This window comes from Marmota flaviventris, chromosome 19 (assembly GCF_047511675.1).
Source record: "Marmota flaviventris isolate mMarFla1 chromosome 19, mMarFla1.hap1, whole genome shotgun sequence".
In the NCBI taxonomy this organism is placed as follows: Eukaryota; Metazoa; Chordata; class Mammalia; order Rodentia; family Sciuridae; genus Marmota; species Marmota flaviventris.
Genome location: NC_092516.1, coordinates 15,263,049 through 15,276,638, shown reverse-complemented (window position 1 = coordinate 15,276,638; position 13,590 = coordinate 15,263,049). Strand labels below are relative to the sequence as shown.

The window sequence follows — 13,590 nt, the reverse complement described above, 5'->3', positions numbered from 1 at the left end:
AAAAAAACAAATTTAGTATAAGTGATAAAGCAAATGAACTGGGATTCAGCCAGCCAAAAAATGAAATCCCAGTGTCAATGGAGACCATCTGGATGTCTGGACTTTCCCCCTGTCTGGAGGTAACAAGGCTCTTTTTCCTTCCCAGTGAGTTGCTGCCAGACACAGCTAGTGAGGTGGGAGCAATATATCCCTGCTCAGAAATGACAACACCATCCCACAGCACAGCACCACTGGGGACTTGTGAAGCTATAATGAGGCACCTCTGCCCCTCAGTTGAGGGTGTTTCTAGTGGAAGTGCAGTGGGCAGTTTGAACTCCACCCAAATCTATCAGTGATGAGCTTGCATTGAGAAAGCTGGACTTCCTCCTCCATTGGGTGAAAATGGAATGTGCCTCTCACCTCCCAAAGGAGTGTTACCAATGCGACCAATGAAAAGAGAGGAAGTTGGTGCCTGCATCTTCATGATGGAGTGTTAACCCTCTGTTTTCTTCTAGAAGTTGCAAGGTTTCTATTCTAATTCCCAAGTTTTTGGTTCATTTAGACTTGACTTTTGTGCAGGGTTAGAGACAGGGGTCTAGTTTCATTCTTCTACATATGCACATCCAGTTTTCCCAGCACCATTTATTCACGTGGACACAGAGGAATGGGCATGAGGGCTCACTGAAAGTGGAGTCCTCAGAACATGAGGTCCAGAGACAGCCCAGCCTCTGGAAGCACAGGCTGTACCTATAGCTTCAGGTGGGCACTGTACAGTGAGCCTGGAAGGATGGAGAGAGCAAACCTGTCACTGAGGGGCTTTCATGGCTCCTTATCCTGAAGAGCAAATCATGTATGAATTTTTGCAGAAAACCCTTATGTGTATGGTCAATATTATTATGTGCTGAGGCATCACCAAGAATAATGGGCATGTGAGAACAGAAAAGAATGGAGTCAGACTCCCTACATCACTTCATATACATACACACACACACACACACACACACACACCCTCAAAATATATCACAGAACTCAATACAAAATTAAAATTACAGACTCCTAAAAAATAGGAATATGTTATTTTGGCCTTACATTTAGAAGTAGTTACTAATTTAAGGCACTAGCTATGCAACGAAAGAAGTAATAAGTAAATTAATCTTTATTGAAAATTATAGCTTTTGAGTATCAAAGAATGCACTAAAAATGAATTGACAACTCACAGAATGGAAGAAAATATTTGCAAATCATAGATTATAACTCAGAACTGATTGTTACCCCAAATATAGAAAGAACTGTTACAACTAAACAACAAAGAAAATCCAATAAAAAAGTATCCAAAGACTTGAATATGCACTTCTCTAAAGATCATTATGTTTGATAAGTAATCATTTATCATTTATCATTAAGGAATTGCAAATCAAAGTCATAACAAGAGAACACTTTATGAGTAGAAGGATGGCTACAATCAATGACATGGACAATAGCATATCTTCTCAGGGACAAGGATACACTGTGACCTGTTGAAGAAATGTAAAAGATGAGCCTGCTTTCTAGCACAGTCTGGAAACTCCTTCCATGTTAAACACAGACTTACTAAATGACCCAGCAATACCACTCCTAGGTGTACATCCAAGAGAAACAAAGTTATATGAGTGTTCACAGCAGCATTATTCAAATAGTCAAAAAGTACAAGTGACTAAGTCAACAAACAAAATAGTTTAATAAATAAGGCATACCCATCTAATGGAATGTTGTTCTGCAATAGAAAGGAATGGAGTACTGATGACATGCTATGACATGAATGAACCTTGAAAATATTATGCCAACTCAAAGAAGCCAGTCACAAAAAGACAGGGTCTCACTAAGTTGCTTAAGGCACTGATTTTATCCTTGATGAAGGAAGGGTCACTTGGCACTTTGTCCCCCATACAGACAGCCACACACCTCTCCAGGCACAGTTAGAAACATGCTTACTGAAAAGTTCCTGGGAGAAGCCAGGTTTCACAGCATGCTTTGCATGGTCCTCTCCCAAGTTCCTTGATGCCACAATTCCTTTCAACACCTGTTTCTCTACTAGGTCCTCCAGACAGAAGGCAGCATCTTCTGGAATATTCCTTGTCATGCTATGCCATTACCCTGCCCAGACTTTTCCATTCCTGCCTTCCTCTGGACCTCACCAGAGAGCCACTTTCAAGGTTGCTCAGGGCAGAGCACACTACTCTCAGGGAGCATGCCCTGCAGCCTCAGAAGGTGCTCTCCTTAGAGGCATGGGATAATGGAAGAAAGGGGACTCAGGAAAAAGTGCATCATGTAATTTATATCAGGGAATTTTTCTATGGATACATAAAATATATTCATATCTTGAATAGAGGTTTACATGTTCCAAAGGAATTGTCATTTCTTATTTCCAGGAATCTGTCACTTTAAAACTCTAACAATAGGAGGCCATGTTTGTCATATTTTTGACCTTCATAAAGTTGTATGTTGAAAAAAAAAGTTGCATGTTGTCCTCTGACCCAATATTAATATAGCTAATGCCATAATGACTCATTCAACCAAAATTTCAGGCAAGGATTTATGAACAGCATGCCATCACCAACCAAGCCCTCCCAAATGAATCCTCAAATGGACACCTCACCAGGCTGGATATCCCGGGATGTGGAACCATCTAAAACACCTATTGAAATTAGGCCACCTGCCATCCTTACTGAGAACCCACCTGTCTGTTTTCCTTTAGACCCACAGCTCCCTCACTGGTACCCCTGAGTTGTTTATTTTCCATTTTACATGTTTGATTGTGGTTAAAATATACATGACATGAAATTTGCTATGTTAACCATTTTAAAAAATATTTTTTAGTTGTAGATAGACATAATACCTTTATTTTTTTATATGTGGTGCTGAGGCTCGAACCCAAGACATCACATGTTCTAGTGAGTGCTCTATCAATGAGTTACAAACACAGCCCTCATTTTTTAAACATACAATCCTTTTACTCAATATGAATACTCTCTAATCCATAGCATATTTGAGGAATATTGATATCCCTGAGTGTATAAATTTAATTCATTTTAACAAAATTCTACCATACCCATTTCCTCTATTGTAGAAGAGTAGATGCTCGCCAAGTGCAAGGAAATATTTCAGGCCTTTGGTAAAACCACTATAGAATCAAAGAATCCCTGTAATGAATACAACATTAGAAAATAATTCAGGTCTAATTGTTATTGGTTATATATTTTTGGCTTGTATTTGTTTAATAATGGAGATATTCTCATTTTCTTTTAGATTATTGTTAGTGGTTATTAAAATATAATCATGAGCTGGGATTGTGGCTCAGTGGCAGAACTCCTACCTAGCATGTGTGAGGCACTGGGTTTGATTCTCTGTACTACATATAAATAAGTGAATAAAGTAAAGGTCTATCAACAACTAAAAAAAGTTTATAAATAAAACACTTAATTATATATATATATATATATATATATATATATATATATATATATATATATATTAGTTTCATTCCCTTGTACTATATTTCTCCACATCAGTCATATAAAAAAGACTATTTCTTTAATTATAACAGCTCAAATATCAAGAAGAGGATTCTTGTTAGTCATGGAAATTTTGATTTTTATAATAACAGCCCAATTATTTAGGTAAAGTACATATAAGTATGTACTATATATATTTTTGTGATGCTCCATGAGTGTTTCCTGGAGGAGGTGGAGGAAGAAAAGGTCCTCTTCTCATAAACCGACTCCTTGGATCCACAGAAAACAATGGACCTCTGATTGGAGGGTAAGATGAGAAAGAAAAGCCAGAGCCAGTTGCTTGGTTTTCAGCAGGGAGAGATGAATCATATACATTGGAATCACCTAGATCAACTTTGGTATCATTTCTACTAGATTCCATTTCTGAATATGTAGGCCCATCCATTTTATCCAAAGGCAGCATAGTGGAACTTCTGAGTTCTGCTGATCCAGACGGTCTACCATATTTAGAATAACATCCATCTTGCCTTTGTAGAGGAAGATGTGGATCAGAATATGGTTGGCCTGGTGAAGGGATCATTATCCTATGGGCCTGTTCCCATGGATGTTCCAGGGGCCGTATGTCAGAAGGTGCTCTCTGAGGATAAGTTGACTTATCACAGTTTGATTCTCTTCTTTCATTGCGAGTTGGATGGTCCAGAGGATTCTCTGGGCCCCTTGAGCCTCTTTCTCCTCCTACTGGCACCAAAGTTGAGGGTATGAGTGTAGCCTTCTTTTCCAAATGAGAAGGTCTTATTTCACATGAAGGTTGACCCAATGGTAAGGGACCATTTGGAGAATTCTTTTTGCCAAAGGCTGTATTTCAAGCATCAAGCACAGAAGGATCTTTTTCTACAAGCTTAAATTATAACTCTATTTCAGTTAATTTTTGTATATTGTGAGCATTTTTTCCTTAAATTATTGAGGTATCTTTCAGCACTCCTAGCTGCCAACTCATTACCATGAGCTTTTTTCTCATAGTAAATAATGTGCCCCTGATAAGAACAAATGGTTCTCTCCAATTCTTCTTCAAGATCTTTTGATCGCTTTCTATTGGTCTCCAGCAGTTTAGTTGTATGGCTGATCTTTTCTTCCTCTTTGAAAAGTTTCTCTTATTGCTCTACCTGGTAATTTTTCTCTCCTATTTTCTTTGGAGTTTCATTACATTGTCTTGATATAATTCCATCATGACTTTAAGTTTCTGCTGAAGATTGTGATTCTCACTTTCAAACTGTGTATTTTCTGTTTGCAAAGATGCTTGTTCTGTCTTAAGATTTTTAATATGTTCTATTAGGTCTTCCTTTGTTTCAATTACTTCAGATAATAAAGTAAAAATTTGATTTCTTTCTCTTTCTAAGGTTTTAAAAGAGGCCTTTAACTTCGCATCATAAACCAGTGTCTTCCAAGACCCTTTTGGCTGATCTTCTAAGTGAGCACTAATTTCTGATTAACTCTTCAATTCCAATTCCAAGTAACCATCATCTGTTAGGACTTTTTCAAGCATGGGAGCCAAATCTTTTATCTGCAGTAAGTGTTCAGTCAGAGAATTAATGTGATTTTATTTGTCTCCTAGAATTTGTTCTGCATGTACTTTAGAGTGTTCAAATATAATTTTCTGTTTAGTAAGGCCATTCACTTTTTCTTTCCATACTTAAACTTCTTGTAAAAGCTGTTTATGACTTTCCTGAAGTCATTCAAAGTCTCTTTTATTGCTACTGTAATTCTTTCTTTATTCATTTGAAATATTCTCAAGGTTGTTTTAGCTTCAGGTATTTGTGATTTAAGGGATTTTGATTCATCTTCTAGGCACTTAATCCTCTTTGATATATCCACCATCAATTTATCCTGTTGAGAATATTTAGTTTTCTCTTCTTTTAGCTCATTTTCTAGAAAGAGTATTTCATACTCAAGTTTAGATATGGACCTAGATTTCATATATTGCCTCCAAGTTTTCTGTTTTTACTGACTCCTTCACCAAAATGACATCCTTTACAGGTGACTCTAAGCCTTCATACGCTTTTTGAACAAAGCTAACATTTTCAAGTAATTGACATTTTTCTTGAATTAATCCAAAAAGTTTTAGAGCAAGTTTTTTTTATCTTCTCATGTAATGCCTGCTTCTCACAGACTGATAACTTCTCCACAAAAACAAGAGAACAACAAAAAATCCAATAGCTGTACATATCACCAACTCCCATGGACAGCCATAAGGACTAGGGTGTGTTTCCATGTCTTCAGTCAAGGTAGACCACAACCCTACTTACTTCTTCCAGGACCACCCCCAAGTATGGCTGAGAGATAGCTGTTGCCTCTCCATCGTGCTAAGGCTACTTTGGCTATTCCCTCCACAACCATACAATCCCCAGCCACACCAAAATAGGCTGTGAACACTCAGGCCTTTGGTCAGGAGAAAACCTGCACCAGGCAATGGAGCAGACCATTTTGTACCAGTGAGTGGCGGGGAGGGGCTGTGGGCATGCACATGGGCATCCCTGGTCATGGGATCTCAGGGGCCTAGCACACTTACACTGCCTGTCAGGGAAGTCTTGATGCCTCCACTATGCTATAAATTCTGAACCTGTGAAGGTTCAAGACAGTCCAAATCAAGCAAGAGAGAAGTCCTCTCCAGGTCACCCACCCATTGATTTGGATTAGGCCAGGCTAAGGCAGAACTTATTATGTGCCATTCTATATAGTCATAATATCACCCAGTTTGATGTAACTAAAATTCTATAGCTCTGTAAATTTTTTAAAGAGTTAGTACACCATATATTTATATTTATACCACTTGCCCTTTTGTTTTAATTACTCACTCCTTTCCCTCCCCTCCTGTCCCCTCTCTTTATCCTTCCTTCCTTTCTTCTTTTTCCCTTTCCTTTTCTTTCAGTATTGGGGGTTAAACTTCAGGGCCATGTACATGCTGGACAAGCTCTCTACCACTGAGCTACATCTTCAGCCTTGTTGACAATTTCTACAGAAGTCATCTGAATTATTCCGTAGAAAAACTCTTGTGTTAGACATTTGAAGAATAATTTGAGAAGAGTTGCAAACATGGGAATAAATCAGTTTTGATAAGTTGTTTTAAAATAGTATATGATATGTAATGTTTCTAAAAATAAATTGAGTTGGTTTTCATGTCAGTTTTTGTAGACAACTATTTATTTAAGAGTCTTTGAAATCTTTTTTCAGATGTTCTTTTCACTTCTCACAGGATATAAACACTTCTAAGAAAGCTGGTCATTATAAATATATATCAAAGAGAAGGATAAGATAAGTAAGATCCTGCCTCAAACAAAACAAAATAAAATGTTGTGTGAGATTCTCACACAGACAGGAGACACCAGGGTATTCAACAGGAAGCAGTGTTTACTTGTGTGCATCTAGCCTCAGTGGATTCTTATCTGAAGGCTGAACATTTAGTGTAGAAAGTGATCTCTTATATATTCTAGTTAGTTTCCTTTTACATACTAGTCTTTGTCTTCATATGAGGTAATAGACATTCCTGATTGGACATTCTATTTCTATACTACAAAGTAGCAAGAACGTTCAAGATTGATTTCTGGGGGGCTCACAATGATACAGATGGCATCATGTTCTTTTTCTTTTCTTCTGAGATATCTCTACCATAAAATGTAGCTCAGTGGTAAAGCATCCCTGGTGTCTATTCCCAGTACCAAACCAAAGCAAACCAAATAAATGCATATGCACTTAATTTAGGGCAGAGAGTTTAGCATTATAATGAGTTATAGTGAGCAAAGTTTACTCTAGGTCACTTAGAAGAGCAGCTGTGTATCTTTGACTGGTTTAAGGCCTTTTCTAAAGAGCAGATTCTGAAACAAAGAAACAACTTCAAGTGAAGTTAGCCGTGAGCAACTCTCTGCCTGCAATCACAAGTGTTCCTAAGTTCCTGCCTGTCAGCTGAACAGTTTGTAGGCCATTTCCTAGTTGGGAGAAAAGTCTGAAGGGGGAGAAAACTTGAATTCTTGGGTGATTCCCTTCTTATTTGGCTATTCTAATCAACTTTCTGTCAGTACCTCCAGTATCTAACATGCAGAGAGGTTGAATAGCCTCCAAATCTGGATCTTTGAGAACTGATCCTGGCCCTCACCTCACTCCACATTCCTTGGTTGTTTTCTGAAGCACCTCAATACCCGGGTTTTGGAGGATTTCACTTCCTTCCACCTCTATGGCCTCCAGTTCACTGAAATTCTATACAATTTCAGCACATTGTAGTACCTGAAATTGGGAAGGAGTTTCTCCAGGCAGGAGATTCAGCCTTTCTAGCAGGCTATCTTGACCTTGAACCTACATAAGGCAGTCCCTTTAGGGCTACCCAGTAGACCACATTTGGGCTATTACTTTTGGGGTTGAGTGTTAGCAATTGTTGCCAGAAAGGCATTTCTCCCTTGTTCCCAGGATCTCCCTCGCTGAGGTAGTACTTACTATTTGATGGAGGATGAAGGCTATCTAGGTGACCGCCACTCACTTTTCTCACCTCCTTTGCCAACTGGTATCAGAATCAGCTTTCTCTCACACAGCCCATTGCCCAAGGCCCCGATGATCCAGGAGGCTTTAGAGGCTAGTTCTGTAGGAGGGGTGAAGCCATTCTGCATTCTGCAAAGAGACACCTCTGTTCTTAGAGGCTGTAGTGATAGGAATCACCTGCATGTTTTCTTCTAGACCATCTTAACAGTGGGGTTGTGAGGGATGCAGTCAGGAGTTCCTTTAAATCAGCTGTCAATTATGGCTAGAGATAGACCCAGGAGCCTGTAGTCTTGGGCTAGAGAGAAGAAAGCATATTGGTTCCTTCTATACAATTTCAGCACAACTTTTTATTTCTCTGGTTGTACCCGATGTAACAACGCACTATATGTGCATTCATATATGTACCTAGGTTAATGATGTCCATCTTATTCCACCATCTTTACTCTCCACATGCTCCCTTTCATCCCTCCCTCCCCTTTTCCCCATCATAGTTCCTCCATCCCCCCCACCCATTATGGATCAGCATTCAGTTATCAGAGAGAACACTCAGCCTTTGGTTTTTGTTGTTGTTTGGAATTGGCTTACTTCAGTTAGCATAATATTCTCCAGCTCCATCCATTTACCTACAAATGCCATAATTTTATTCTCTTTTAAAGCTGAGTAATATTCCATTGTGTATACATACCACAGTTTCATTATCATTTCATCTATTGAAGGGCATCTACGATGCTTCCACAGCTTAGTCATTGTAAATTGAGCTGCTATAAACATTGGCAGCATTACTAAGCCATAATCCCAGCCCACCTTAACCATTTTTAAGTGCAAATAGAATTCAGAAGTGCTCAGTACATTCACTATCACCATCATCTATTGCTAGACTTCATCTTCATAACAGAAACTCTGCACCCATGAAATATTGCCACCCCATTGCCCATCATCCAGTCCCCTGCTTTCTGTTTCTGTGGGTTTGATGTCTCCATATACATCATCTAAGCAGAATTACATAGTAAGTGTCCTTTTGTGATTGTGTGACTACACTTAACATAATATAGGATGAATTATATTCCATTGTGTGGATGGACAACATGTTTATCCATTCCTCCATCAATGGATGCTTACATTGCTTCCACTCTCAGTTTTGGGGAACTCTTACTTGGCATTTCTGGAAGCTTGAGCAGTAGAGGAGGTGGAAAATCTACAGGAAATGAGCTGTGGTTGGGATCTCATGGGTCCATTAATTCCACCTTAATGTAATCTGTAGGCAAGAGGAGACACGAGCTGATCCAGGTGAGGGAACCTGCAATTAGCACAGATGCTACAGGTAAGGCCAGAACAACCTCTTGACTCTAAAGAAAGAGAGGAAATTATGAAACTCAAAGACAGACTTGACAAGAGGGCCTACACCTAAGGAAAGATGAAGTTGCGCCACACAAAGAACACTAAGAAGAAATGAATGTGAGTGAAGGATGAGCAAAGCTCAGGTACACCCTTCTTCCCAACATCACAGGTTGCACTTGCCATCCTTTGTTGATCAGTTGGTAAGAAGAAGGCTTAGTGTCTACTAGGTTTGAGCACTCCAATTCCAAGATCACAGTTACCTGCTCCATTTAACAGAAGGATACCATTTTACAGACTTTCCTTTTAAGGACTTACAAGTTCCCTGAGTACAAGAGCTAAGTCTAATATTTGCATGTTCCAAGGTGCCTCATGCATAGTCAGCACTGGGCCTTTCTGAAGTGTCAGACTGAGGGCAGGGGTCAGGCCCAAGAAGCAAAATTTAGGAACCCATCAGTTGAAAGAAGATGCAAGTCACTGGGAATATTGGTCATCCATTATTCAGAGGTGGCAATAGCTCCTACCAAGCCCCCAGGGGCATTTCCATATATCTTTTCAATATAAAGGCCAAACAAAGAAGGCACATTGCCAACAAGTTGGTGCATCCCTACAAGCAAAAGTTTATGACCTTGATTATGAAGTTGCACCCCCTTTCTCCACAGAAAAGCCTTAACTGATCTTCTCCAGAATCTTTACCATGGCTGATTTTAGGACTTCCAGCAAAAGAGTTCAATGTAGATAAACTCTCTATTTTTGTGTCACCTGTTTACTTGGCCCCTGGCCAAGAAGATACCAGCACTTCAAGTGCTGGACACCCACTTACTAGTTTTTCACAAACATATCCAATATAGTAGTTTGTAGAAATGTGCAAACAAAGCCTCTGGCCTTGAGCTGGGCTTCACAGAGATGTCTACATTTTTAGAATAAGAGAAATTACTAATTGGGCTCTATAGTAACAGCTGGCAGGGGGAGGAAAGAAAGGGGAGAAGAAGAATCTCTCCACTTTTCAGGTGTTGTCCTTGAAGGGTTAACTTGCCCAAAACACTGAGAGAAAAAGCTGCTTTTATCTGAAGTTCTGTAGACTGCGAACTTCTAAGCCTCTCCCCTTACATGCTGGGTATAAAACTTTGAAACTAACTGAACTCAGCGTTCAGGGAATTGATTGATTACAGAAAAGCTGTGCCCTCTGAACCTGGCTACAGCCAAATAAAACTGCTTCCTGGTATCTTCAGGGCCTTGCTTCATCTGTTCCTACAACAATCCAGGCAGTCCTCTCTGTTTTGCTCTTGCAAATGAAATTCTTGTAGATAACTATAATAAGTCATATGCTGGATTATCTCTCACTGACCTTAGAGTTATAGTTAATTCTACCTATAACCAGAGACTGCCCCATGGGAAATGCAAAAAACCCTTGCTACCAACGTACCCAACAATGCTTTTTGGAACGTTCCCCTCTGATAATGATAACATCCCATAGAATCAATGTGTTACTGCCATACCTTCTCTGGGGAAGAACAACATCTATGTGCCTGGGCAGGTGCAGCCCCCTGGAATGAAACTAATATGCCCCAAAACCATATGGGCTACTTCAGTAACTGCTATGCAGAACAAGCCATTACCTACAGGTATGCAGGAAATCAGTATGGCATGATGGATATCACACCAATATTGCTAGCTGCTAGACCCATCAAATGGACAGCAGCCAGCTGGATAAATGGGTCTATATTGAGTCCATACCCTGACCATGGATTTTGACAATTGCCTTGGTAAGGTTATGCATAGTCATAAAATAATTAGCATCCCAAGCACCCTTAATATACTATATATTATATATACATGGATTTGTCTTTGTGCCAAATTATGCTTGTACCCACTATGCACAAGCTTGTGTTACACCACTCTTTGCCAGGCTAATAATCAATGATACTGATGGCATAAATATCACTAAGACAGAGATCCCTTATGCAGTAAATATATCCTGCTGGCTAACAAATTGTCTAACCCATGCTATGAAAGCTAAATGTCTATTTATTCTCAGAGTGTCCCCAGCAGTCTGGCTTCCAGTGAACCTGTCTGGAGAGTGGAGGAGTCCATGGGACATGGAGATGAAGAATCTTCTAAATGAGATACTACACTGGACAAGGTAGGCAATTAGACTTATCATCACTGGGATTATTGCCCTGGTTGCCACCATTGCTGCCACAACCACTGCTGCTGCTTCACAAACTCAGAGCATCTAGACTGCTCAGACTATAAACAATTTGTCTACTACCATGGCAGAAGCCTATGCCATTCAAAATGACTAAATATATTGTCTCAAGCCGCTATCTTAGTCATTCAGCAAGAACTAGACATCTACCAGGAAAAACTAGATATTCTGTTTATGTTGCAAAGGCTCACTTGTGACTCTAAATTTTAGAGTATTTGTGTCACCCAATATGCTGTATCTGAAAATGTAACCTTACACTTCTCCAATTTTTCGTAGTATATTAACGGTGTTTGGGATGCTAACTATTTTATGACTATGCATAACCTTACCAAGACAATTGTCAAAATCAATGGACAAAGGTGTCTATTTTGAAAACCTTTTTTTGCTTCCATGAATTGACTGAACATTGGAAAAACCGGATAGCCGAATTAACTAATCCTTATAATGCTATTACCTTGGCGCTACTGTTCATAATAGTGATAATATTTTCTCTTGTTGTGAGATGATTATGTAACCATGTGAAGACAACACAACGAAAAACAGCAATGCTGGCTGAAATCTTTGCAGCAGAGTAAGAGTGGGAAGATGTGGGAAAAAGTGCATGGATTACTGCATACATGGCATGTGTTAACAGCGTCTGAGTGGCAGGCCACTCCCCTCGTGCTAGGCTTGGCTTGTGAGAGGCACAGCCCCAGGCCATACGTTGCAGTTCGCGTGCTTGCTCCATGGCCCACTTATTGATTGGTTGCTGCAAGGAAAGTTAGCAGACATTGCATTGGTGGCTGTCTGTAATCTGCTTAGCTACTGCCTGAGTATAAATACATGGTAACTGTGCAATAAAATGAGACCTGTTTTCTGTTTGGTCTCTGGAGATCTTGATTAGTGACTCTGAAGCCACACTCTCCTCTACCCTGTTCTGTGGACCTCCTTGTTGGATGAGGCCACACATAACAAAGAGAGTTAAACATTATTTTCAAAATCACATACTAGTACATGGCTAGGATAAAACTTGCTTCTTGGTCTGTCATCAAAATAGAAAGAGCTACTTCTACTTGAAGCTATCTTGCTAAACTCTTGGTAGTCTCTCTAAAGATTAGGCAGTCTTTGAAAACAGACCTATACAGAGAGTCTGACATAGTAAAAACAAAAATAAAAAATAACAAAAAATTAAAAAAAAAAATTTCTGAGGGACCTGCCATTGTCCAGCATCGACTGGAAGCTTGAGGGCATGGAGAAACCACTTCAAAGATGGTTTCAGAGAACAACATCTGCTTTATTGTACAGCAAAAAATAGCTTTTATAGTGGATATGTGCCAATTTACATATAACAGTCATGATAGACCAGAGATGATACATAACATATCATCTTATGTGAATCCAGACACCAAGAGTCTAGAAATTGACATGTAGGCTGAACTTGCACCTACAGAGGAAATACTCCTTGTCAAAGAGGCAACGAAATTGGACTTGCCAATATTGTGACAGCATTTTGTCCCCAAACATAGCATTCTATGTTAGGATTTCCCTGCTGAACAATGAGCAACACCCCCAGGTAGGTCCAAGATCAGGGCCTGAAACAGTTCCCAACTCTAAGTCTTGAACAACCTGAGTTGTTAAGACAATTTTTTGTTCAGCTTCAGGCATACAGTTAATAAGACTTTTGATAGCAAACAAGGTTAACAAGAGAAGTATACCTAATATGCCATATGTTAACAGACTGTAGGGATTAAACCATGAAACTAAGTTTTGTCATTGGTCAAGCAATTGTGTAGCCCACCCTTAAAAGAAAGTGGAAACCATAGGCATCTTAATTTGAATAGAATTAGTTTTTACAATTTGGGCAGTCAGATTGAAGAGATTTTGTTGGAATTGATTGTCTCAAGTTCCATGAATATAATTTGACACAATAGTATAATTTTATAGAGAATCATTTCAGGAAAATTGAGTCCAATAAATGTGCATAAAACCCACATCACAAAGCAGTCTTTAAGTTTGATGTAGAGCTTTGATTTTTTTTATTTATATATGACAGCAGAAAGCATTATAATTCTT

At 39.2% G+C, this 13,590-nt stretch overlaps 1 pseudogene; it reads right to left on the bottom strand.

Annotated features, from left to right (window-relative positions):
• Positions 1 to 3,657: 3,657 nt before the first annotated feature.
• LOC114082628 (melanoma inhibitory activity protein 2-like) lies at positions 3,658 to 12,265 on the bottom strand (annotated as a pseudogene).
• Between the last annotated feature and the right edge of the window lie 1,325 nt (positions 12,266 to 13,590).